Source organism: Aquila chrysaetos, chromosome 17 (assembly GCF_900496995.4).
Source record: "Aquila chrysaetos chrysaetos chromosome 17, bAquChr1.4, whole genome shotgun sequence".
Taxonomy (NCBI): Eukaryota; Metazoa; Chordata; class Aves; order Accipitriformes; family Accipitridae; genus Aquila; species Aquila chrysaetos.
In genome coordinates, this window is record NC_044020.1 from 14,594,291 (window position 1) to 14,619,380 (window position 25,090).

Here is a 25,090-nt window from a genome sequence, read left to right on the forward strand (position 1 = left end):
CCAAAGACTTTATTGAATCTTCATTGGGTTTTTTTCTTCTGATGATTCTTGATCTTGAAAAATACTTAATTGAATTGGGTAACTAAAAGACATTAAAACATACCAGGAGCTTGTAATTAGATATTGCTCTTGAATTGTATTCCTGACCTCTACTTGGATGGCTCATTTTTAGAGAGATATCTGCTGAATGAGACTACATGATCTGAAGTTCTGAGGACTGAATGGCACAGTGTGGTGCGGAATTGTAAGGTCAGATCCAGCTGATGTCAGAGAAATTACCAAAAGTTGTTGCTGTCTGACAGCTCCACAGTGATTTAAGGCATGCAAAGCAATATATTCCAGCAATGTTCAGGAAATGCTTTTGAATTGAGTTCTTAGGACATATTCTTCCACTACACCCATTTATAGTCATTCTAATCATTAGTAGATTATAGCTCAGGATTTAGTTTTGTCTTTAGGGAAGCGTAATGAAATCTGCATTGCTTAGCCTCTGCCATAACTTTTTCTGAATAGGACTTCACCTTCAGGTCCATCTATCCAGCATCTTTCATCAGCACTGAATTCACTCAGTTTGTCATGCCACAGTAACCTCTGAAGCATGCATGTTCAATGAGGTTGTTTTCAACATTGTGCTGAAAGAGTGAAACCTGTAGTGCTATGAAACAGCAATATAAAGTCAGGCAGGTCCCCCAGAGAGAAAAGAGTTTATTATAATGCATGTACTTAAACAGATATGGCTATGGTTGCATAGGACATGACTGGCTGTTTTACTTTTGAAGCAACTTACTGATTTTTGTTTTCACAGTGCCATTTGGACTAATTCCTCTAAATGCAGAACTTTCCATTGTTGGACAAATTTTGCACTTGGCTAAAAATGTATGAATATTATCTGAGGCTTTCATTCCTTCACATGTTTTTTTCTTCCTAGTTGTTGAGAAATTGCACGATGCTGACTAGCAGGGTAAAGAAAATCTAAAGCAAAAAGGCTGCAGTGAATGATTGGTCTATTATTGGTACAGATTTTTAAATGTGAAAATTGCCACTATGAGCCAGCTGAAGGTAGTGCTGTTATTGCTGAAAGTAAATGAGACCATCATGAACCAGTTTAAGTGAAGTGGCATTTTGGGTGTGGAGTCAGGGTTTTTCAGAAGTCACACCTCACCAAAAGCAGACATTCTTTTTTTGCTTTATCTGGTAAAAATCCAGATGCATGTTTTAAAACTCAGTTTACTCTGGATCTGTACTCAAATAAGCAAAGACAGAATATTGGTCCAGATGGGGATGCTTAAATCACCAGCCCACATCTTCATTTCTCTTCTTTTCCTTCAGTTTATTCTCGCTTTGAAATCCTGGCCACCCAAGAAAGTTTCTGAATGCTGTGATCTGGAATATTCTCTTAAAACAATACCTGCAAAGTTATTTCAGATTGCTGATTCATTGCCATCCTTCCTAGGGTTTTTTGCTTTTCAATTCCTTCTGCAATGATTCTTGATTGTTGGCAAGTCCAATGCAGTAATAAAAAGAAGCAGCTAGTCTTTCGCTCAGTACTTGGTTGTCCTGTATACTCTAATTTCCCTCATGGCAGAACTTGCTAATGGCAAGGTACCCCGGTACTCAGCATGACCATTCATATCATGTTTCTTTAAAAATACAATTTCATGGAAGCTTGCTTATAAGTAGTGCTGGACGAGCTGTGTTGAAATGAAATTAATTTTCTTTCTAGAAGAAGATAGCCTAAACAGAAGCTTTTATCAGACTTCCCTCCTGCCCTGAAAGAGCCCAGCTGTTAGGAAGAAGGAAGGGATGCGTGCAGACTTCATACTCATGCAATGGTTGGCTTTTTTTATGCAGACTGTCAGTAGGACTGCTCATTTATAACAGCTACAGTTGTTTTTCTGGTCAAGTAAAAAACTGTCATGTTGTGTCTAAGGAAATCACGTTCCATTGGCACAAAGCATCATCAGGTGTCATGAGGTAGGTTAGAAAAAATAAATCTGCAATTTTTTCCAGCCATTTAGCCCTTGACTGTTGTTATAAAAAGACTAAAGATACTCAAAATACACATTCCATTGGGTTCTCTTTCCAAATCTGAAAAAACAAATAGTCTATCTAAAGCCTCTTTAATGGTAAACGATTCCCAAGGGAATAGAAAGCTTCTGGGTTTTTTCCAGTAACTAAAAAGTTAGCATTGAAACAGGAAGTGCATATAAATACCTACTCAGCAAATATGCTACACATTTATATAGTTAAGAGCATAGAGGTTAAGAGTGTCCAGTTGGCACTGGGAATGCTCCAAGTTCTCCAGGCTTACAGTTTCATTATTGTGTTTGAAACCTTAGGGAAAAATATAAGTACTTATCAAATATTTGCATTTATCCACCCTCTTGCAAATCACTTGCAAGAATGATATTTTAAAGTTTTCCTTGAGCTTACTTGGTGGTTGTCGAAATTCTGTGGTTTGCCCTGTCCAATACCTACAAGTTTTGGGGTTTGTTTAATTGCTACTTTTTAGATTTCCAAAATAATTCATTAGAAAAAGAAGAAAAATTAACACACTGGAACAAGGAGAGAAGCAATCTCCTTACCATGTCCCCTACTGAAAAATGTTTTTACAGAGCGGGGAGAAGTGGGGCTTGGAAGGTTTGTACGTAAAATCAATGGTGGGATATATTCCAGGGTCAGCAAAATATAGTGTGGATCGACTTCTGTAACCCATAACTCCCATAAATGCACCTTTCTGATATGAAAAGTACCACAGCTCTGGTGGGATTATTCAAGTGAAATGGGTTAGCAGGGGAGGCTTGGCTCTTTCTGACAGTAGTTCTCTTTGGTAATCTTAAAGCAGATGGTCCCTCTGGAATTCAGACGTGATTTTGGGAAACATGTATCAGACATGCTAGTCTTTCTTGAACAGTTATTATGATAACACGCTAGTACTAGAAACCTCAGGAAAAAGTAAAGCGAGGAGCAAAAGTTAAGGAGAGCTACTACTGGGAGATACTACAGCTGCTACTATTTATGATTCAGATAAAAAGCACAGATGATACCAGGATCGGGACAGTGGGGGGATAGTGAGCGGTGATGAAGATAAGGCAGCTGTATAGTGCAATCTGTATCACTTAATAAAGCGAGTCTGTTCAGATAAATTGTTGTAATGCAGCCAAAAGCAAAATCATGTATCCAGGAACAAGAAAAACAGAATGAGGGATTGTATCTTCTGTGTATGAACAATATAGAAGACTCTAATAAAAATCAAATCTTGGTGCCTCCTCGGGGAGACATATTGGCTACTAACAGGCTCTATGATTCTAGCAGAGAAAATCCTATCTAATAGCTGGAATCTGAAGCCAGACAAGTAAATTAGACACACATTTTTACACTCAGGGTGATGAACCACTGGAAGAATAAGGTTTGGTTGATTCTTCATCTCTTGGTGTTGTTAACAAAATATGACATCTGCTTTATGTTGCAATGTCCCACAATTCTTTTTCTTCTTTCTTTCAGTTCAGTAGTCCCCTCAAGCATGCTATGTAAAAAACTGATTTTGGGGCTACGTGTGCACTAGGGTCATGAGTCCTGCTAGAGAAGTTAGAATCTTTCTGATCACGCCTAAAGTGTGAGTGTGTTGCAACAGGAGTGTTAAGCTTGTTTAATTAAAACCCCGATAGGAATACTTTCTTACAGTGATTAATAAACTGAGTGATAGAGCCTGTCTGGAGGAGTTCTCACAGAAAAGTTGTCCAGAGACACCTGGAAAGACAAGTAACACAAAATAAAATGCATGGAAAATAATGAGTTCTTACAGAACAAACAGAAAGGCTGATAATCGGCCTGTTGCAAAATGGCTTAGAGGTCCCGTGCATTAGGGAACCAGAAATTGGGAGCAACCAGCCAGGTACACACTAGAGGCTTTTCTGAATGGGTGCTCTCATGGGAGTTTTTTAGACTGCACTTTATTGTAGATTTAACTTCACATTAATGACTCATATAAATTAGAGAAAGATAACAATGTAAGTGAGATGTGCTGCTCTGCTGCATCTCCAGAATGTGAGCAAGCCATTTTAATAACTAATAATGAGATAATCTCTAATTACAAAATGCTTCAATAGACAGTAGGTACCTCAGTGACATAATAGAACAAGAAACTGTTATTTAATACTTATTTTAATCTACAGCTTATACGGAATGGAATGAATTCACTTTGAGCTATCTGCACTCTTCATATTAATTTTGCTTTTAGAGTTTTAGGAATAAAGTATTACTATCTTGCACTATGTATTTATCACTAGACCCAATTAGTGACTGCTGATTAACAGTTCTATAGCACAATGTGGCCATGACTTAAAACAGAAAACCAAACCCCATTCTTTTTAGAATATATACTGTCTAACTTTTTTGCAGAAATCAGGGTGGATGCATTTTTTTTGTAGGCTTTTTCATGTGTGATATGGTCAGAAAACAGGAGTGGGTGGGAAGGAAAGCTAATTCTGCTGTGGCATTTAGAATCCCAAGTAATTGGGAAGGTTGCAAAGAAAAGCAGCTATTAAGAAGAATCAGCAAAGTTTATAGTGTGGTGCGGGTTTTTTGTGTGTTTTTGTGTTTTTTTTTTTTTTTTTTTTTTTTTTTTTAAAGATAACATTCATACTCCTGAGGAGGACTAAGAGAAAAGAAACGTGAGGAAATGGCAGTGGAATTTGGCAAGACACTGTTGAATTTGAGAGGAAAGGTGAGGAAAAAATGAAGATAACATTGGATCTGCAAGTCTGGGAGAGAGGAAGGAGAGCAGAGCTGTCAGGAGTGATGGAGAAGGCAGGCAGAAACAAGAAAGATGGGTGCAGTTTTTGAAGAATCAGTCTGAAATAATGCTGTGTAAAAGAGAGTAGGAAGGAACGACTAGAAGATGAGCAGGTGATTGGAGTGATTCATGGAGCTGAGATCAGAAATACCAGCTCTGGGCACTATTGGAGGTGACAAACTCTAACACAGATTTTGAGGGCTGTTGTATTTCTGTTTAAGTGTGGTTTTATTCAGTATGTTGTAGCCTAGTAGTGGCCATTTTGTTAATTGTGACACTGTTCCACCTGGTGGAAAATATATTTTTCTTGTTTAGCATGGACACTTTACATATCTGATGGTAAAAAGTGATTCTGAGTAGAAAAAAACCCCATATTTTTATGGACCAAAAGCAAGTCATAACACTTTCCAGTTCTGGGGAAAAAAAAAGTGCAAGACAGATGATGTTAGATATATGTTTTTATATAAATTCCCTGCTCTCTACTCCAAAAGTTTTTGATAATTATACACACTATCTTCCTACTCATCATCAGTCTTTTGATAATGTAGGTTTGTGTCTTGCACTTTTCTGTAAACTCCAGTCGATTGCCAGTGCATTACACCTGCATGTTTTGGCAGAAGTGGAGGCAATCACATTTTGTAAGTCCAGGACAACCTTTGCCCAGTGGAGCGAGTCATTATTTGAATGTCAGGATTTCCTTTAGTGTCAGTTATCTGGTTATAACTTGAGTGTGGCACAGTGGGCTTGCACTGCAATATCATCTCCGGTTCATGCTTGATGATAGCTTGCCATGCACAAGAAGTTGGAACAGATAGGCTTTCGATGAGAGAAGCTGGATACCATGAGCTTTGTCCTTGTATGTCCTTAGCATAACAGAGCTGATCCTTGTGTTCAGTGTTACCTGTCATTGTGCGCTTGGTGTATGTAGGCAGCATTAACACTTGCTATCTTCTGTGACACGTCTGGTTGTAGTTCCCGTGTTTGTAAGCTCAGAAAAAACTTGCTGATAACACTCTCTTTACAAAATTTTAGGGTTTCCAGCTTTTTCTTTCCTTGAGAAGCACTAAAAGATGTACAGGCTAAAATGTTTAATCTGTTTCTATGAATCTGGCCCCAGGTGAGTGTTCCACTTAGTTGATATACTGGACAGGACACATCATGACAGAGTATCAATCTTCCGCTCTGACCATGACTAACTGGCTAATTGTGGACCTCATGCAAAGTAACAGAATGTGGATCTGCCATCACATGAGACTTCAGAATTAAGTTTTCATCAGAGTGGTTTTGGGTTAGCTTGAGACAGACAGACCCATGTTTAATGTAGAACTTGTCATCTTCTTTGTATCTTCAGAATTTTTGCTTTCATTCTCTGCCCATGAATTTGATGAGGCTTGACTTCTCGATAGGACTCCATGACACATTTTTTAATTGTTCCCTTGTGACTCGAAGCTATATTTTTAAACGAGTGCTTGTATAGGCTTCTCTGTTGCATCTTTCATCACTTTTTCTTGATGTGTCCTTGTAAATGTCAGGCAGTTCATCAGTTCTGTGACTTCACGCACCTTCATGCAGGGCTGGTGACCTGGGATGTTCTACAAGTCTGCATATGTCTTGTCAACACCAGTCGTGCTTTGGACTGGGCCTGCTCCTAAGCAATGTATTCAGATGGCTGGGAGTGATTTCAACAGAGCTCTTGTTCTGTGCCATCCCTCTGCCTAAACTTGCCTTGTTTGTTTTGCCTACTGTTGGATCTGACAGTGCTAGTGTCCCAGGAACAAAGACAAGGGGAATATTAGCCCCCTGTGACTGTTAGTTGGATAACATGTTTCCAAAGAAGTTTCTGGCTGCTTCAAGTATGATATCATCTTAACATCTCTGTAAGACCTGTCACTCTGTTGAAACTTGTGATGCATTCAGCTTTCTGTTTGGCCATCTTGCTGTGAACTCGGAGGCTTTTTCAAGATGATTCATCTTGAATTTGTTGCACGTCATCCTCTGTTTGGTTTCAGTAGGTCATCACACAATGATTGGCAGGACTACTGAAGTGGTAACAGTGTGATAAGATCCATCTAGTCAGCGCTGCTTGGGTTCATGTGGTCCCTCTCAGCATTTCACAGAAAGCTTTGATGTCTTTGTGCTCTTTTTGAATCCTAGGTAGCTGCATGGTTTTAACCAGTTATTACCCAGTTGTACTCAATCAAATTCTCCTTGTTCTCTTCATGTATTGCCAAGCAATACATACAATTTTGTTGCTATCTTCCAGTTTATATAATATGCCTGGATCTATGTGTCATATGACATTGTAGTATATATTACAGATACATACCTTTCTAAGCTTTGTAGTCTGGCAGAAACAGTACTGCAATGTGGATTGGCTGGCGTTTTGTTGGGCTGGATGTAGCGAATAGAGACTGATCATGCGAAGCAGTGTTCTTCCTTATAGATTTTCAGTCAGGTTTGGCAGTGTTGTTTCAAGTTGAAGTAGTGGGCAAATATTTGCTGGACTTGGAGTGACTGACACTGTGGTATCTCCCATTTTTAATGAACACCTAACTACAAGGGATGAAATGGAGAAAGTAGTAAGTGTAAAAGACATGATTTCCCTCTGCTGTGGTGGTTTTCAGTTCACATAGGAACAGCAGTTGATGCTGACTGGAATTAAGCCTCGCTTAAAATTTGGACACTAACTGCAGTCCACATGCGTGGAAAAAAATAGAGAAATAAATTCCTTCATGATAGCTGATTTTTGCAGAAATGCCTTTTGGTTTAAGTACTACATGCATTTCACAAAGTTCATGTACCTCTGCAGTTTATTTTAAGAGATCTGAATGTATTTGGTGTAGATTTATTTCAATTATCTAATCAGAAGCAGACACATAACTTCTTAGGCTGTCAAAGGTATTCGGGAATGTATGACAAACTTCAAAGGAATGCATAAGATCTTGCTACACATCTTACCATACATTTTTATAGAAAAGTTAATTAAATTTTCTCTTTCTGCCCAGAAATTACTTTTAGGCTAAATTAAATATGTGGGGTTGTAAGGCTTTTGAGTGTTCTCTTTTTCTGCTTTAGCTTTGTGACTGATTAAACAGCCAAATGCTTATCTGGATCAAAGAAGTAATAAGCAAAGGGGCATCCTTAGGCCAGTTATCAGTTGAAAACAATCTTAACTGTCACGTACCCAAGTTTTAAAACACATACTCAACTGAATGGATTAAGCAATGGGGACTATGTGTAATACTATTTATTTGCAATGAAGAAACTTCCAGGGGGAAAGAAGTGCTGTTTCCTAGTGGATGTTTCTGCAGGCATGGGTTTCTGGGAACAAAAGGACTGTACCACCCTTGTGAGTCCTGCCTGGGGTGGCATGTGGTCCCAGTCGGATGAGACACGAGTTTCTTGTTATAGCACAGCCTTCTTTCCTGCCTCCAAATTGGGAATGCAGCTTATTCTTGGGTTAATTCCTGTGGAGACTTAATTTATGTTCACTCACTGGGAGGGAAGAAAAAAAAAAAAGAGCTCTGGTTAGCTAAATATACAGCATTCAAGCACGTTTGCAGGGACAATATTTCAAGTTATTAGTCTTAGCAATTTAGATAAGAACATGTACTTTCCTATGAAAGACAAGGCACGGTGTCTTAATATTAATACCTGACACAGAGTAACCCTATGTAATAAAGTGCTTAGACAGCTCAACAAGGGGTGAATTAGGAATGCCTGGGAAGATATATGATGCCATTAGTAAAACATACAGATTTATGTGTGACATTAACATCTCTAAGGTGGCAGAAGCAGAATTGTACTACTAAAGCTGCATAAATGTTTTGCTTCCCCACAGATGCAACAACAGAGGTCTCAGAGAAAGTGTTATCTAATGGGTAAAGTACTGCCTACGATTTGGCAGACCTACCATTCCTTTCAAGTCTTCCTGTGTATCCTCTGGCAAATGACTAGGATTCAAATTTTTTAAATCTATGGCTGATGGCCATAATGATAGTGACATTTTTGGTGTGATTGAACACAAGAGTTGGGTTGCCCTTTCTTGTCATTTAGATATCTCAGTACCTGATGGGAATGCCTATGTACATCGCAGGGAGAGTTAAGCAGAAAGGATGGTCCCAGAGGAACAGGGCTGGCCAACAGCAAGCACCAAGCATAGAGGTCTTCTGAAGTCCACTTCTTGAGCTCTTCCACACCAGTGCCAGGAAACAGATGAGTGTTAACTCTGCTAGTCGGCATTGTGGCGTGCTTCATCTCCAATGGCTGCAGGATCAGGGGGATGAGAGAGTTGCTGCATCCTCTCTGGATGAGCCCTTTGCTATTTTATATTGACTACTGCTGCTGTGAATTACTCGTGTTCTTTTTGTCATGCCCAGTCAGGCTCTGTTTTGCATGCCCATGGAGTGGGTCAGTAGTGACGCATCCTCATTCAGCCACGGGGCAATCCTGTACCTCCTGCCAAGAGAGAGGTTTCATTGTCTCGTATTCATTACAATACAGAGAGATGGAGCCACAATTATAATCCTCCCACAGCCCTGGAGTTTGAAAATGTTCTCTTTCCTGTTGGGAATTTCTTGCTGTACAAACTGAATTTAATTGAGCAACAACTTATTTTTTAAAAGATACTTTTTCTACAATGCAGAGAAGGAGTTAATGATCTAGGATTGTAGCTCTCACTTGTTTAGAGCCAGTGTGAAAATCAGCAGTCGGTCTGTATTGACTTAAAAGCAGAGGTATGAAAAATTGTCATGGTGCCTTGAGTATGGAAAATTTGAGGAATAGCTCAAGCAGAGAAAGCGGATTTCTCTTGAGCAGACCATCAGTCTGTGGTAAACTGAGGCATAATTATTTATTGAAATTTTTTTTCCTCTTTGAATCAACTGTTAACATTTATATATAAATAGAAGTTCTGCTGGTTTTGAGGTAAGGCAGTTTAGTTTTGATACAAGGTATCGGTCATTTGGGGAAAATAGGTGTGCACCATGTTAAAGAGTTTTTGTTGAAACAGTTGTTAAATGTCCCTGGAAATTTGGGGATCAGAAGTTAAAGCTGACCACACCCTTTCAAGCAGGTGGTTAGTTTGCTGAAGGAAAAAAAAAAAAAAATGCTGCTTATAATAAGAAAGAATAATCTTCTGGCATTCAAATATAGAGCCTTTTTACATTTGGTGAAATGTCATTAATAATACATTACATGTAAAAACACTTTTCATCTAGAAGGTCTCAAAGATCTTTACAAAAGTGAATTTTGTGCCTAACTGCATTGAAAGTATCATTTGGATTACACAGAAGAGACTGAGGCATAGTGAACCTGAGGATTTTGTCTTAATTTACACGTGAAATGGGAAAGGGAAAACTAGAAACGTGATTCAGGACTAGTAGGCTAGTTACATGGTAATCTTTGGGGGTTTTTTTCTGTCAGCTGGAAAACAACCCTAATATATGCAGCTGCTGCATACAGAAAGGGTACAGATAAGTTGACAAATATCAGAAATGCTGACTTTGCACATTTCTGATGCATTTTTCATTTTTTTTAATGAGGAAAGTTGACCAGAAACAGCTCCATGGTGCATAACCCTTTATTGTTTAGGGGTTTGTAAATTCTATTTTATTGTTCATGGCATAATTTTTTTAATCTTGTAGTCTAAAATGGAACAAAACCTCACTTTTATGATGTGTAAGCACATATTTTACATTTATTTTCATAACTTCCAATGTAAAGAATCTCTCCAAGGAGCTGTAGTTGGGTTAATAGAGCTGGAGTCTGAGGCTCCACAGAGCAGGGAAGTCCTTTAGCTCTGTTCCATAGCATGGATGGTCCTGGCTGCTTTACAGAAACAAAGCTGTAAGGGTGTAATTTGGCAACGCTTGTTCTCAGTAGTCGCAGGATGAAGGGCCTGATGGAAGGTCTTCAGTGAGTTTTGGATCAGATTGTGAAATAGTTTGCCTGTGAAACATCACAGAATTTAGATTTAAAAATAGATTTTATTGGAGACCAAGCTTTATATATATATATATATATATATATATAAACCTTAAAAAATATGGTCAAAATAAGTATGCATGATTCCTTTAAAATCAAGAAATGAAACTATTCTAATGATTTCTAAGAAAAGTGTAAGTTAGCATGTAAGAAACAGATGCTGAGTTTTTGGCCCTGTTGAAATTGATGACGAAGCTTCTCTCTTATGCATTTGTAGTCCATTCTGAGTGGTCCATTCAGTGAGATTTGGCAGTCTCACTGATTTTTGGCTGTTGACTGTTTTTAGCAATAATATCTGGCCATAATACACCAGCTTTCTGGATGTCTAGTACCCTAGGCTACTAGATGTCTAAATCCTGTATGAATGTTTAGTGCATAAATGCAGAGCGTTTTCATTTCACATCTTAGTATGCCTGATGCTTCAGATTGATTCCAATTGAGTGCAGTGTCAATCAGTGCAGTAGATAGTAATTCTAATATAGAAACATTTTGGTCCTACTTATTTTGACTTGTCGTTGTTGGCAGATTTGAGAACTCTGCACAGAAATTGCAATGGCTTAATCAAAAGTCACCATTCTTCTAGAGTAAAATGGGCCAGTTGAACAAAAACCCCATAAAAATCTTGACCCCACCAGAATGAGTGTACGTGCATAATTTAAAGCTCCCAAACAGTCTTGTTAAATTCACATTTTATACTGTCACAGACAGTCATGGGATGTAAAACAATAGTCTGGCTCTTGTGATAGGTCAAAGGTCTGTTTGCTCTTTCATATTTCTCCTTACTTAATTTGGCAAGTGGACACTCTTTCTGTCAAAGAGAAGAGACCAAAACAAAGGGCAGGTTTGTTCCAAGTTATTTTTGAAATGCCTTGATTCTTGGATGTCCGATTAGGATATTTTAGACCTGGCTGTCATTACCCTGGAAATCAAATGCTGTTACAGCAGCTTAACACAGGCAGCCAAAATCATTAAAAGCTTTTGAAAAAATTAATCTAAACATACTCAGGTTTTGTTCAACAGTGCAAAACAAGGCACTAATTATAAGCTTAACAGAGGATTCATATCTTTTCTCTTACATATAAGTTTTTAACCAAAATTAAAGTGTGTCCTTTAAAGAGCTAAAGATCGAGTCTACTGTGTTCTCCTTTCTGTTGTTCTCACACACATCCATACACCTTTTTCCATATCAGAAATCTACTTTTGTCCTTGGGTTATTTCCTCATTTATGTGTATATATAATAAACCAAATAATGAAAAGCTGTGTACTATGCTTATCTGACATTCACACAAGGCAGGGCTTGAATTCTGTGGGAGCTTGAGCTGCAGGATCTAGCCCACCGTAAGAAGCTGGGCTGTGTGCTTCCCCCACCCAGTGACGAGGAGTATTTCCGCGGGGTAGAAGCACCTTATTTGATGTGAATTTTGTTAGCATTGTCAGGACCCTAATGGTCTGAAAGTCTGAAGAAGTGAGCTCAGGTCTGTCTGATGCTGCTTTTTTTTATGCTGGTCCTCAAAATTCAGCCTGGGATTATTCATGACTTGTCACAGATCTGACAACATAGTTGCTTCCTGCGTTTTAAAGCAAATGTTGCTCTTTGAATACATTTTTCCATAGACTTTTTTTTCCCCCTCAGCATTTCTGCCATGTTTTGCTTTCTGTATCTGCCCTTGGCATAAAAACACGAAGCTGAACAACTCTAATCAGAATTATTTGTTGGGGAACTGACAAAACAACAATTTATTTGAGATATAATATCAAACTCTCTTTTAGTCCCAAAGCAAGCATTGTTACAGTGAACGTCTTTGGGTTTAGAAAATTTCCTATACACTGATGCCAATTTATCTCACTTTGGACTCCGGTAGGTCATCTTTCCTGGACTCAGGTTATCTACCTGCAGAGAATAGGTGGTTATTCTCAATAACTTTCAACCCTATGTAGCTATAATATGTTAAATAGCTTTCTTATTATTTATTTTTAAAGAAACCTTTAAAAGATACCTTCTTTCTGTAGTGTAAAATGGCATTAAGATCAAGCTGTCAGGCATTGCTTTTTCTGTATTGATCTCAAAGTTCTCTACAAAGGAGCTTGGCATTGTTTTCCCTTTTGTCAGTCTGAGAAGTTGAAGCACAAAAAAGAAAAATGACTCCTGCGACAGCACCAGGCTGGAGTTGATGCCAGTCAAGTGCTTTGTCCACTATGTCAAGCTGTGCTTTGAAGGGCACTAATCCAACAGTCCAACTAGTATCAAACATGCTACTAAAACCATTGAAATATTGTTCATCAAGGAGATAGATGGGATAGGAAAACAGGAAAAATACTTTTTACAATAGTCCATGGCCTTATAGAGCTGTAGCAAATAACAAATCTTTTGAAAAATCCAGCAAAGGACAGATTTAGATTAACTTTTAAAAAGAGATTCAAGTAATAGCATAACTTGCGCTCTGTCACATGACATTTCAGTGTGCACAAGTGAGCCAGACAACTGTGTTATTTTAACCCATATTCAACATTCCTATCAGTAAATCTGCACAAAGGGCCCCATATCCCTATCTTGTGCGGTACTATCATTAAATCTCTTTCTTTCTCTCTCTCTCTCTCTCTTTTTTTTTTTTTTTTTTTTTTGCTACTGCCTGAAATTTCATTATGAAGCATTAGTGATGTAATACTAAACCTATGGAATCTTAAACATGTCTCAAAATCTATGGAATAACGTAGACTCCTACCAAATAAAAAATGCAGTACCAACAAAAAATGCTGCATCTTTTTCAAATGGCTCATTCCAGTTTTTTCCTAAACATGTCAACTAAGATGTCTCAAAATAAACTTGCTTCAGTAGATCTGTTTTCCAATAAATGTTGTTTCTCTTTTCTTTCCTCCCCGGTTCCCAAGACACTATTTGCTGGTTCATTTAAATACAAAATGTCTGTTATATGCTGCCCTCTTTTGCATGAAGAGTGTTTGAGTTGCTTCTGGTTGCTGTAGGTGCCTGTCTTTGGATTTTTCCTGTAACTGTGGGATTCTGTGAGAGAGTCTTTGTCTCCTTATGTTCTGAGATCTCCCAACATTTCATTAATAAGTTATGTGAACCATACCAGTCTGAAATGAACAGAGCGAAATTTGTGTCTTTGAGAAGCTCCTTGGCTCACAAAGGAGGGTATGATTTTACACCATAGCCACTGGTAAAAAGAAAAAAGCTTTAAATTCTAAAAATGTACCTTTAATTATACGGGGAGTGATTCAAGGACGTTCTGGATCCTCTGTGAAATATTTAGCTGGTACAAAATCATGCATTTATCAGAAATAGGAGTAAAAATTTAAGGGTGTGCATTAAAAGCAGCAGACCTTTAGCAGCCAAACAAGAAAAGAACTGCCTGCTTCTGATTTTTAGTCTATTGAAGGGCACGTGCACGTGTTTTTTCTGGAAGTGCTACAGAAGCTGTTCTGCTGGAGCTGGTGTTTAGCAATGAACCAGTGCTGGCTAGAGGTTGAAAAGCGGGATGGGGGGTACTGGCAGGAGCGCAGCGTGCTCGGGGGCTGTCGGGGTCCTGCCAACCGTGGGGAGATGCTGCCCCATGGACCTTCCTTGCACTGTAGAAGGATGTGACGAAGGATGGACCATTGGGCAAGGGAGTGTGCCCTGCACGCTCATGCGTATACTTGACTGCTAGGATCAATCAGGAGCTATGCTTAGGAAAAATGACTCACTGCTGGCTCCCTTACCGCAATGTGTGGGAATGAGCTGAGGGCCAGAGTGGTCTCAGCCAGCGTGTGAACATCCATTAATACTCTGTCTTCAGTGTGCCCGCTGTCATATCTGCTTGTCTAGCTGTCCTCGCTCTGGAGCAACAAGTTGTAAGGCTTTGCCATCAGTTTGCTGCCTTATCTTGGGATATGCTTTTATCGCTAGATGTGTGGCTTTGACAGCTTTGTGAAAGTATTATGCCTTCGTATTGCTGACACGACTTTCAGTCCCATCCAACTCTTAGCCTGTCCTGAAGCTATGCTGGGTTCCTGCTGTCAACACAGCATTTGTTAAAATTAAGTATTTGATGCTCAGTGCATTCCCCACTTGTAGAACTGTAGTTGTCCTACTGATGCCTGTAAGATGACCTTTGCTTCAAAAACCTTATATTTTTATGAACAAAAGCTAAATTTCAGCACTGTAGCATACTCTCAGACTAGGCAAAATGTTGTTTGGCTTGTATTTTATTCCTTACGTCGGCACAGATTGAAACTCCAGAGAATTAAGTTAAGAAAATGAGGGGTGAAGTAAAAATTATGTGTTTTATCATATAGACTACTAATGGTCAGTTTAAATGTGCAGGGAGCACTCATTAGCTCTGCCAGTGTGTACCAAAGTAGGAATAACCCCAGGGACAGGAGCTGGAGTATGGGTGAGGTGTTCAGCATGGTGTGAACATGGGTGCTAGAGATCTTTCAGAACAGATGATGCTTTAAATTCCACTCTTCCTTTGCGAGCCTGATGACAAACTTGTCAAAAACAGCTTTGCAGATTTAAACAACAAAACCAAACAAAACCTTCCTCCCACAAACCCCTGTCTCTTCAACATTTTCTTTCCGTTGAGCTATAAATTCACTGCTGATATTGGCTTAGGAGTTGGCTGGCTGCCCAATACTGTTGTCCCAATACTGTCTGTACAAAAATGTACAGAATCTCTATCTTTTGGTCTCTTATAAAGAAAAACATGGAACAAAAATGTCAGGGGAAAAACGTGTAAAATAGGGCATGACCTTCTTCAGGGTAAATATATGCAAGACATAAAGGATCCTCAAAAAAGCTTTTCTTTTCTAAAATGCAAATGTTTCTGTTGGTGATTGATACCAGAATTGATAGAGGCAGTACGATAGAAGGGTGGGTGGTGGGAGTTTTAACCAAAAATGTCTGATCAGAGATTTTAAAACAGGGTTCTGTCTACACATGCAGCATTTGTGCGTTGGCTGTGTTTTTGTAGGCTGACAAGCAAACAATAGATAACCTGCATTGCTTTTTTCCTGTTATATAATTGAATATCACATGTTGAGTTGTCATCAAATTATTGTTAACACAAAATTGTAAGAAATTAAGCTTCGTGTTTGAGTTATGAAAGGGACTAAAAGCTGTACTTCGAGCAAGGATATGGCTAACTGCTTTTTTCACATCAGTGGTGAAAAGTACTGTGAAAAAATGCTACTCTAGTTCAAGTAATGGGAAAAGCTGCTTTAGGTCTCTTTTAAATGCTGTTAGAGGAGAAATTAAAGGAAGGACTTATTTCATTAGGTAAGATGCAAGTGTAAAAGAAGTTACCTTGCTGTGGCAGGCAGAATTACTGTTTTGCCACTTTAACTATGTCCTTTTTACCAGTTTATATATATATATCTCTGTGTGTATATTTATATAGCTTGTGAAAAATGAAATCTTAAGGGAGATTTTCAAAAGCACCTGAGAAGTCTAAGCGCTAACCTATTACACCTTTCTGTCACATTTCTATCTTCAGCCTGGTCAGTTGTAAGATTTGGGAATTTGCATCTGAGGATGACTACCCTATCAAGCATTTCAGGTGTGGTTGTGTATATGTGTGATTCTGCACTTGTGGATTGCTTGCTGTTAGGACATCAAAGAGGAGCTGCTGTCTGTGATGGGTGGTGGTTTTCATGTTGTCGCTTCAGGTGGTCATAAGTGGAAGATGGTGTTGCTGTACACTGAAAGGTATTTTTGCCATTTGTCTCCTTTAAAACGTCTGCAGCCCAGATCCACTTGGGTTGTGATGTCTTTTGATCTCAGGAGCTGAATAAAACCAGGCCAAGTAATCCCTGGGAACTTCTGCAGCCAGAATTGCTGGAAAGCAGGGTCATTCAGCGTATATAATGCTTTCCTCTGAATCAGCACTATACCTGATATGCTTTCAATGAGTTGCTTGGCAGTTGTTCATGCCTTCTGCTTTAATAACACCGAGTCAGGGCTCCAAAGATGTTAAAAAATCAAAGTTTAATTTTTATAGGTATTTAAATGTTTGTGCCATAATGGAGGGAGTTGTCCTCAGCATTTTGGCCAAACAAAACTTCAAAGTATATGGCATTTCATGGGTGTGGCAATGAAGTAAGGCATTTTGTTTTCTATAACCTAAATAAGGAAAGAGGATCGTGCCCCTTCCAGGAGAATGGAAGTAGGTAGCCCTTGGTGCCATTGTTTTTGTTTGCTAATGCAGGCTCTACCATCTAAGTGTTCCCACTTTAAATACTGTGGAACAGGCCCACCAGGATTGCCCTGCTGTGAGAGACTACGGTGCCTCAACCCAATTTCCAATAGGCACGTAACATCCTGACACTAGTACTTACTCGTGTGGGAAGGGACCAGTCTGTAGGCCCCCATCTTTGTGAAATGGGATGTGTGTGAAGCCCTGCAGCTTATCTTCCTCAGAGCTCAGGCCTGATTTGACAGCTCCTGTGCTCACATTGCCTAGGCTGACCTGATACTGAATAAGCAGCAGTGTAACAGTGAATGAGATCCTGTGCTCGTTCATGTCACCAAAATGGCCTAAATCATTAAAAAATTGGTCTAGACAACTTACAGGCAGTCCAGGTTTTAAGGACTAGCTCAGAAAACTTACAAATTTTTTTTGTAGTGTACCATTAATTTTTGAGGAAGGGGAGAGTTAGACAATGTATACTTGGTTGTTTCACTTGACCTATAAAGAATTATGGTGCTATACCATGTTTACACAAAGTTTATTCCAGTATGCAAAAATAACCCACAGAATCTAGCTTGCTTATTGTAGCAGTCAGGTTAAATTGAAGGGAAGGAATATCTCGAAAATATTAGACTAATGCCTTGTGGTCTAAGCTGTAATAAGTTTATTTTCTGAAAATGGTCATTTTGCCCTTCCTACGGGGAACAGAATTTCACCTTGGAAAAGAGCAATGGAAAAATATGCTTTAGTTTGCTTATAAAAATGTAAATGGTCTGTTTGTCTGTTTAGAAGTAGCCCTCTAGCTATAAAATTATGAAAGAAAGATAGTACTGACAACTCGAAGAGGAAGAGAAAGTTTGTATTTCCACAACTGTTTGGTTTTGGTACCCATACCTCCATTTCCCCAACCTGGTAATTACTTGATCAATATGTAAGTAAATATAATGAGTTGATTTATAGGAAAGATTAAAGAAATCCATTTGTATCACTCTTTGGCCTCCTTTAGGAAAGAAGTGCAAGATAATTAAGTCTCAGCTTTTCTTTAGGTGTGGCATCCAGAGATTGCTTGAGTATGAACCAGATAGATTAGTTTTATACTATCTTTTTAGTTGTTGGTTTGCCTTGACTTTGATATTTTGCAGGCTGCATGGTATAAAACGGTATAAAAGTATATCAACAAGTGGGTGAAACACTCCTCTGGCTCAAATCCTGCCTAGTCATTAGTGTTTACTCATTTGTAGTCTTTCATTTCATAGATGTTTCATTATTGTTTTCTTTTAGGAGAGAATTCAGGTTTTGATAGCTTTGAGGGCACAAATACAGATTTTATGCATGGAAAATATCATTGCAATTAGGAAATAAATGGTGTAAAATATATTCATTAATTTTGTTTCACTGAGGGATTCTTGAAGAGATGTGGTATAATGGGTTGGTTGTTTGGGTTTTGGTTTTTTTTTTGGTACTGTGCTTTGGACTACAGAATAAAAATCAGCCCATGAAAGAAAAATGTGTTCTATGTGTGTGCATGTATGTTTTGGCTCTGCCTCAACAAGTGTGTGCCTAACTTTAAGTAGGTGAGTAATCTTGTTTGGTTGGTGAGGAGCGTGCTTAAGTATCTTGTGAATGTTAGCACTTAAGAATGACTTGATGTTAAGGTATTGCAGGAAACAAGGCTAAGTGAAAGCCTTAGGATGGAAATGAGATGTTCTTCTGATTAAGACTAATTTCCACCTTTGGTGGAGCTTTATCTCTAAAATAACTCAGCAGTCAGGAAGTTACAGAATTTAATGCTGTTTAACTCTACTATATTGCACCTTTAAATTTTTATTTTCCTCATCTTATGTAAATTATAGTGTATTTTTTTTTTTTTTCATGGCTATGGTAGGTTATGTAGGGTGAGCAGTGTAAAAGCTGAATTCCTACTTGAAAGAACTAGGTCACCTCAACCAATTTTGAGTTTTATTAATGCAAGGATAGATCTAGATTTTTCTCTGGCTAAGAGCATTCAACTGCTATTGACTTTAATAGGAGTTTTACTGAGGCTGAGATAGTCCAGAATCCCGGACCTCTGCAATACTCAAAGACAATCTGTATTCCTTTCACCAGATCTCCTGGATTTGGCAAACCTCAGAAAAAATGGATATCTTCAGCACTTAGTGTGAAGCAGTCTTAGGAAGGTCCAGAGTAGAGTTTCCTGCAGGGACTGCCACCTCAGCTGGACACATCCATCTTGGTAGTTCTTGGGCCAACAAAGGTGTTTCTTGTTTTTGTAAAACAACAGGGTACAAGTTGTGTTTAGCCATGGTGGAGCACAGTACTGTATGTGTTGTGGAGACTTTGACTTCCTCATTGTGCCATCACATGCTGTCTTCATAAGACCTCATTTGGCAGGCAGTATAAAATTAAAACAACCCCCTCAAAACTCCCCAAGATAAGCACCCCCCCCACCCCCCACCCCCCCCCCACCCCCCCCCCCCCCGCCAATACTACTGCTTAGGGATTTAGAAGAAATGGCACAAAAATGCAGTGTCACTTGCAAAAGCATGATGTATTTTCCCAGAGCTTTGCCAAACCTTCTGCTCAAGCCAGTTAGTCTACTGAAGACTCTTAAACATGTCTGTTGATTGTGTTGATTAGGTGGAGAACAGGGAAGGTAAACTGTGTATTTGTCTAATTAAAGGCTGATTGTGAAGCCAGCTCATTTTTTGAGAGATCTTTCTTCACCTGGTTTAACAGATAAATAAAGTTTCTCGGACCTTGTGATACCAGCCTTTTGTCTTTTGTGAGTATATAGACATTTGGAAGTTTTGTCTTTTCACTGCTGCTGTAGATGAAAGGGGATGGGAACCACCAGAGCCCCTGAGCAGCTTCCCAGTTGGCTTATGTTACGCCAAGTGGGATATCTGAGCCTGTTCTCCCAGGAACTCCCTCCAGTTCTCCTGTTGAGGGATTGCTCAGAGGCAATTTCCAGTCTCACCACACACTGCCCAAGCTGCCATCATTTATCCTGGCTATTACTCAGAGGTGGCTGTTCTATTACTCTTAGTCAAAAAGTGGCTAAGTACATGTAAAGGCAGACAAACAACCTGTCATCAAAAACTGTGTAAATGCACTCCAGCAGCTATGCAGAAATAGCCAAACATTTTTGCATCTTTGACTGGAGGCAGCCAGCAATCAAGGAACCGTGCTGGTCTACAGCCAAAACAAATAGGGAATTCCCTCAGATATTTTTTGTGAAGTGAATCATGAGGACATAATCAGGTTTGGCTCCATATTAATCGGTGCAGTTTGGCTATTAAAATTCTTAGTTCTGTGGCTGATGCTTCCCAGGCTGTTCTCAGGATTGCATTACACTGATTGAGTTACGGTCATGGCAGCAGGATCAGGTGAATGGAGCAGTTTTCCCTGCAAGTGGAAGCAACGCTTTTCCCCTAATGGGACTTCGGATGCATAGTGCAGTCTGCCCTTTCTCGCTTGGGATTTTCTTCTTCCTCACGGAGGAGTCACTGGAAAAGAAAAGGAGCTGCTAGTCAGCTTAGTCAGTGGTGCAATAGTACCTAGCAAATGCAGCAACGATAGAGATCTGGTCTGCTTTCTAGGTCATCCTTACTCTAAAGTTGTTCTGCCTTTGGTGACCTCTTCATTCCCACCCATAAACATTTCTGTCTTTCCAGTGCCTGTGGTAACCATTTGGTCATTCAAAGAATCCCTTGGGAGCTGAAGAGGCAGCATCTTCCAGGCTCAGGGGCATCATAACTGGTGAGATATGCTGTTGATGCTTTTATATATATGTGTGTGTATATATATATTTTTTTTTTTTTTTTCCCTGGAGGTATGTATTTTCTCTTCAGTTGAGAGAATTGCTATCATGAGCAGCACTTTAGTGTTAGCTTAGTTTCCTTTGAAACTCAAGGTCTGATGTGCAAAGAGGCCATTCTGGGTGGTTAGTTTTTGGTTTAATTTAACACATTGGGAAGATACTTTATGGCAGTCTTTGACTGAAACTGACTGTCAGAAATTGCTTGGGTATTTGGGAGTCTTGCATCTTGATGTTTCCTTTTGTTAGTGTTTTGTGTGCTAAGGATTATGAGTAAGTACGTGCACGGTAATCTTGCGCTCTGAAACACTGGAAAAATTCTTCCACGTTGTGCCTCCCACGGTCCCTGGACATTACCTGAATGGAAAGGGAGCATTCCTTCCCTTGAGAGGCCTAACTCTTATTTGTCTTTGTTGTTAAACCTACATGCGGTCATCTCTGCACACACACATCAGTTGTACACACAGGGTACAGGCTGGGGTAATTATTTTAGCTCAACAGCCATACTGGTCTGTCTCCTAGTGAAAGGTTATGAATATGGAGACTATTATATGTCATTAAGATAATAATGTTGCTGAGTATGTCAGCAAAATCAGTGACTCTATATTCCCTAGGTGTTCTGGTTTTAGTTTGATAGGGACATGTAAAACAATTCTGCTTGCCAGGTGGGAGGAAATTTGCCTTTCAAAAGACTGTTGTTTCAGCACTTGATAGGAGTCTTCCTAAGCAATAATAATAATAATAATAATAAGTGTTCCCAGGTTATACTTGTTTTATAATTGCTGTTTAGCACAGATTGCTCCAAGTGAGGGAACTCCATCATTCTGACTACACAGGTGGAGGTTATGATGTCACGTACATGTGACAAATCACTGATCCAAAAGGACGGGACATTTATATAAAATAGTAATACAATACAGAGTTATAGGAGTGAAGACTAAGGAAAACAATTAAAAGGGATTTAAAACTTAAGTGAAGAAGCCAACCTTGATGAGGAGGTGAGGAAGGGACTTGCCCTGAATGGTTACCCTGTTTGTTGAACACCTCTCTGAAATGATTGGCCACTATGAAGGGCTGTGTCTTTGATGAGGGATATCACAGATCTGATTTTGAGTTTTCCCATGAGGTTAATGTTTTTGTAAGTGTCCTAAGAAGTCATGGTCATATACATGGCAGAACTGATGGGCTATTGTGTCTGCATTAACTCTTAGCAAGTGAATAGCAGATAAAGGCTTGCCTTTGAGTCGTGTTGCCTGTCTTGTACCATTTTTCTAGTCTGCCTTTTGTGATGACTGGTATTCATCAGGCAGATATAAGAGTCCCAAGCAGGGCAGAGTCCTCAGCATGTACTGAGTTTGTGTGATCAGCCGTAGCTTGCCTGCTCTTCTGGGCTCTGGCCGTCACACCTTGTGTCAGGAGATGAGGGAAAGGAGAGGCAGAGTGAGCTGGGCTAAAGCCAGGAGTAATGGAAACCTAGAAGTGATAGTTTGTTGAACAGTATTGGCTTCCAAACACTTTTTTTATTTGCACGTAGAAGTGTAAAGGCTCCAGTTTCAGTCCTTTGGAATAATTAATCCTTAAGCAGTGGAAAACAATGTTATATGCAATTGGTGAGCTGTCCTGACAAAGGCATGTCAGAGTAAAATGATTTTTTTGAGGCTGTTAACTATGCTGACTAACAGAGTTGGTTAATTCTGTAAGGATAACATTTTGGGCAAATTCCCAGCCTCCAAATGCCTGCAGGCAGACTTGTCCATATTTGTGGTATTATCTGAGGTCTAGTGTTCCTCCTTTGGGCTATATATTTTAAGAAGAAATTTTAATGGAAGGAAACATTGTTGCAGAGTAACAGTCTTCTCTGAAGCACTTTCCAAAGAAATGTTAAGGTCAAAGGCCTTGTTTTTTCAGGGCAAAAGATGTGAATCCTCTAATATTTACTCAGTTATAAATAGCGACGGGCAAGGCTCTAAGGATGGATTCCTGGGAGATTGTATCAGGGGTGGTTATTCCCCGAACTGAGCAAAGGCAGCGGTTGTCTTTAGTTGTTGCATTCTCTTTGGCAGAGAGAACAGCATTATCATTAAACAGATAGCAAATAATTATAATAAATTTGTGAGTTTTTCACTCCTCTGTTCAGGTGCCTCTTATTTCTCTTCAGTCCCAACAAGAACAAAAATGTGTTGTATTTCTAATAAGAGATAGCAGTTTGACAATGGGGGAATCTTCATTCTAAAGATTTTGGTTCTCCAGCCACAGCAGCAGTGATGCAGATAATATTAGTGTTCGGACCATGCAGATGGTAGGAGAAAGTGCAACCTGGTGCGAGGAGGCACTTAATTGGGATGCAGGAGGTGCTGCTGTTGAATGACCAATTGGGCTTGGGCAGGTAACTGCATTTATCCATGCCTCTCTTCCCCCATCTGTGAACAGAAGGGAAGATTATTACTTTTCTTTGAGAGCTGTTGTTTGAAAGTGTTCTGTTACTTTCAACAGAAACCCAAATCTGCTAATATTGCTAATAAATGGATGAATGTTAGCTAATGCAATTAACAGATCAGTCTGCCTCCCACAGTGAAATTCAGCCTCTTACAGTGCAGGTCTTATAAAGCTTAGCATGCAGTATATGCATCATCAAAGAGTTAACATGAAACCCAAGTGATGCATAAGCTTTGCTAAAGAGGCTGAAGGCCAGGGCCTTCACATAATGCCTTGACACTTCCAAACAGAGTTACAGCATTTGGGGTATGTTTATAGACTCATGGGTCTGTCTGGAACTACAGGGCAGTCCTGGTGCATGTGAAGTATCTGCCTCATTAATATGCATCACCAGAAAAATAATGCCTAGATGTAAAATTTTAAAAAATAAGACAATGCACAGCATTAATTCTTAGAAAAGGAGTGCAGTTGCTGGTTTGCTTTCTAATTTTCTGTATCAGGAATGAATGTATGGTAACTAAACTGACTGGAAAATGTGTTTGGTAGGAAATGCATTAGCTAAGACATCAAATAGCAAAAAAAAAAAAAAAAAAGTATTTTTCAAGCACTGATGTGGTTTTGTGTAGATGTATGTTTTTCTGCTAGTACTTATTGGAGAAGAAACAAAAATTGGCCTTTAATAGTTATTAGGTATCATTCCAAAATCTTACAATGTAGCATTATTTTTTTTTTCTACCTATGTAAGACAGGTATTTAACTTTTTCTGAAGTTGTGGCTAAACTCTGCAGGACACTTTAACGTTTAAGGAACCTAACAGATATCCCATTGTAACCTGTTGTGTGCTATCGACACCCAGAAAATTACAATTAATGCTCAGTACTCTTAAAAAAAAAAAAAAAAAAAAAAAAAGTCACAGGGATTAAATGACAGAATTGCTGCTTTTTTTGGTTCTTGTTGGTACTATCATAAATGCTAAAGGCATTCCAACCAAGGGCATGTGGCTGTGATAGAATTTGTTGTACAATCAGTTTTAGGGAACAGCCTGTGCCTTGTTAATATAATCCATAAAAGGCTTCCAAACTTCCTAAAACCAGTCCCTTCTGTTTCCAAGTCTGCATATGATCTCATAGGAAATGATCTGGGAGAGGCCAGCTAACCCTTTTGCATAATCAAGGTGGCATTGTTCTTTTAATGCCTAAAGTGACTTGTTTCACTGATATAAGCTCAAGGATCCAGTTTTCCACTGTTGCCAAATCCCTGTTATCAGACTTCACAATGATTTCAGTGGCATTAAAGAGTAAGTGAGAGGACTGAACTGTGACTTAAAAGACTGGCCTTGATAATGTAATTCATTTGCTTTGTGACCCTTTTTTGTCTTACTTTAAAAATCCTAAATCACTTGCTGCCCAGTGAAATTTGAAAGATGGAAATGCAAATACATAACATGAGTGGGCAAGGCTTATTTTTCAGTGGGCTCAGAGGCAGGTAAGCAATCTGCACCTTGCCAAGTTTCATAAATGGCAGTAGTAGTGAGACAGTGAGGAAAATACCTGCCCTGCATATAGATTTGATATTGTAAAAACTCATGTATACATTAGCAGTTAATATAGAAAGCGTGTATTCTTGTATTGGAGCCCTTTAAAACCTTCACTTTCTGGGATGTTTATACAAATGCAGAGTGCCTCATACAGTGTATGTTCTTTTATATCCTGAGGGTGCCCGGGATTTCCTTAATATATCTAGCCCAAGAAGGGAAACACTCCAATGAGCTTCTGTCTCTGAAAGCCTTGTACGGCAACTAGCGTTAATCTTCATTGGCAGGGAAGAGAGAACAAAAGTATCTGGGTTTTGTAACTATGCAGAAGTAC

At 39.1% G+C, this 25,090-nt stretch overlaps 1 protein-coding gene across 14 annotated transcripts in view; it reads left to right on the top strand.

Moving 5' to 3' along the window:
* CALD1 (caldesmon 1) overlaps positions 1 to 25,090 on the top strand; it is a 198,485-nt gene that overhangs the window by 20,549 nt on the left and 152,846 nt on the right. For 10 of the 14 annotated variants that reach the window (XR_003927098.2, XR_005934246.1, XM_030040326.2 and 7 more), the window contains exon 2: positions 20,644 to 20,728. The exons of the other annotated variants lie outside the window; for them this stretch is intronic. The gene's annotated coding sequence lies outside the window, so the exon portion shown is untranslated. The remainder of the gene's footprint in view (positions 1 to 20,643; positions 20,729 to 25,090) is intronic. 14 annotated transcript variants of the gene reach the window in all.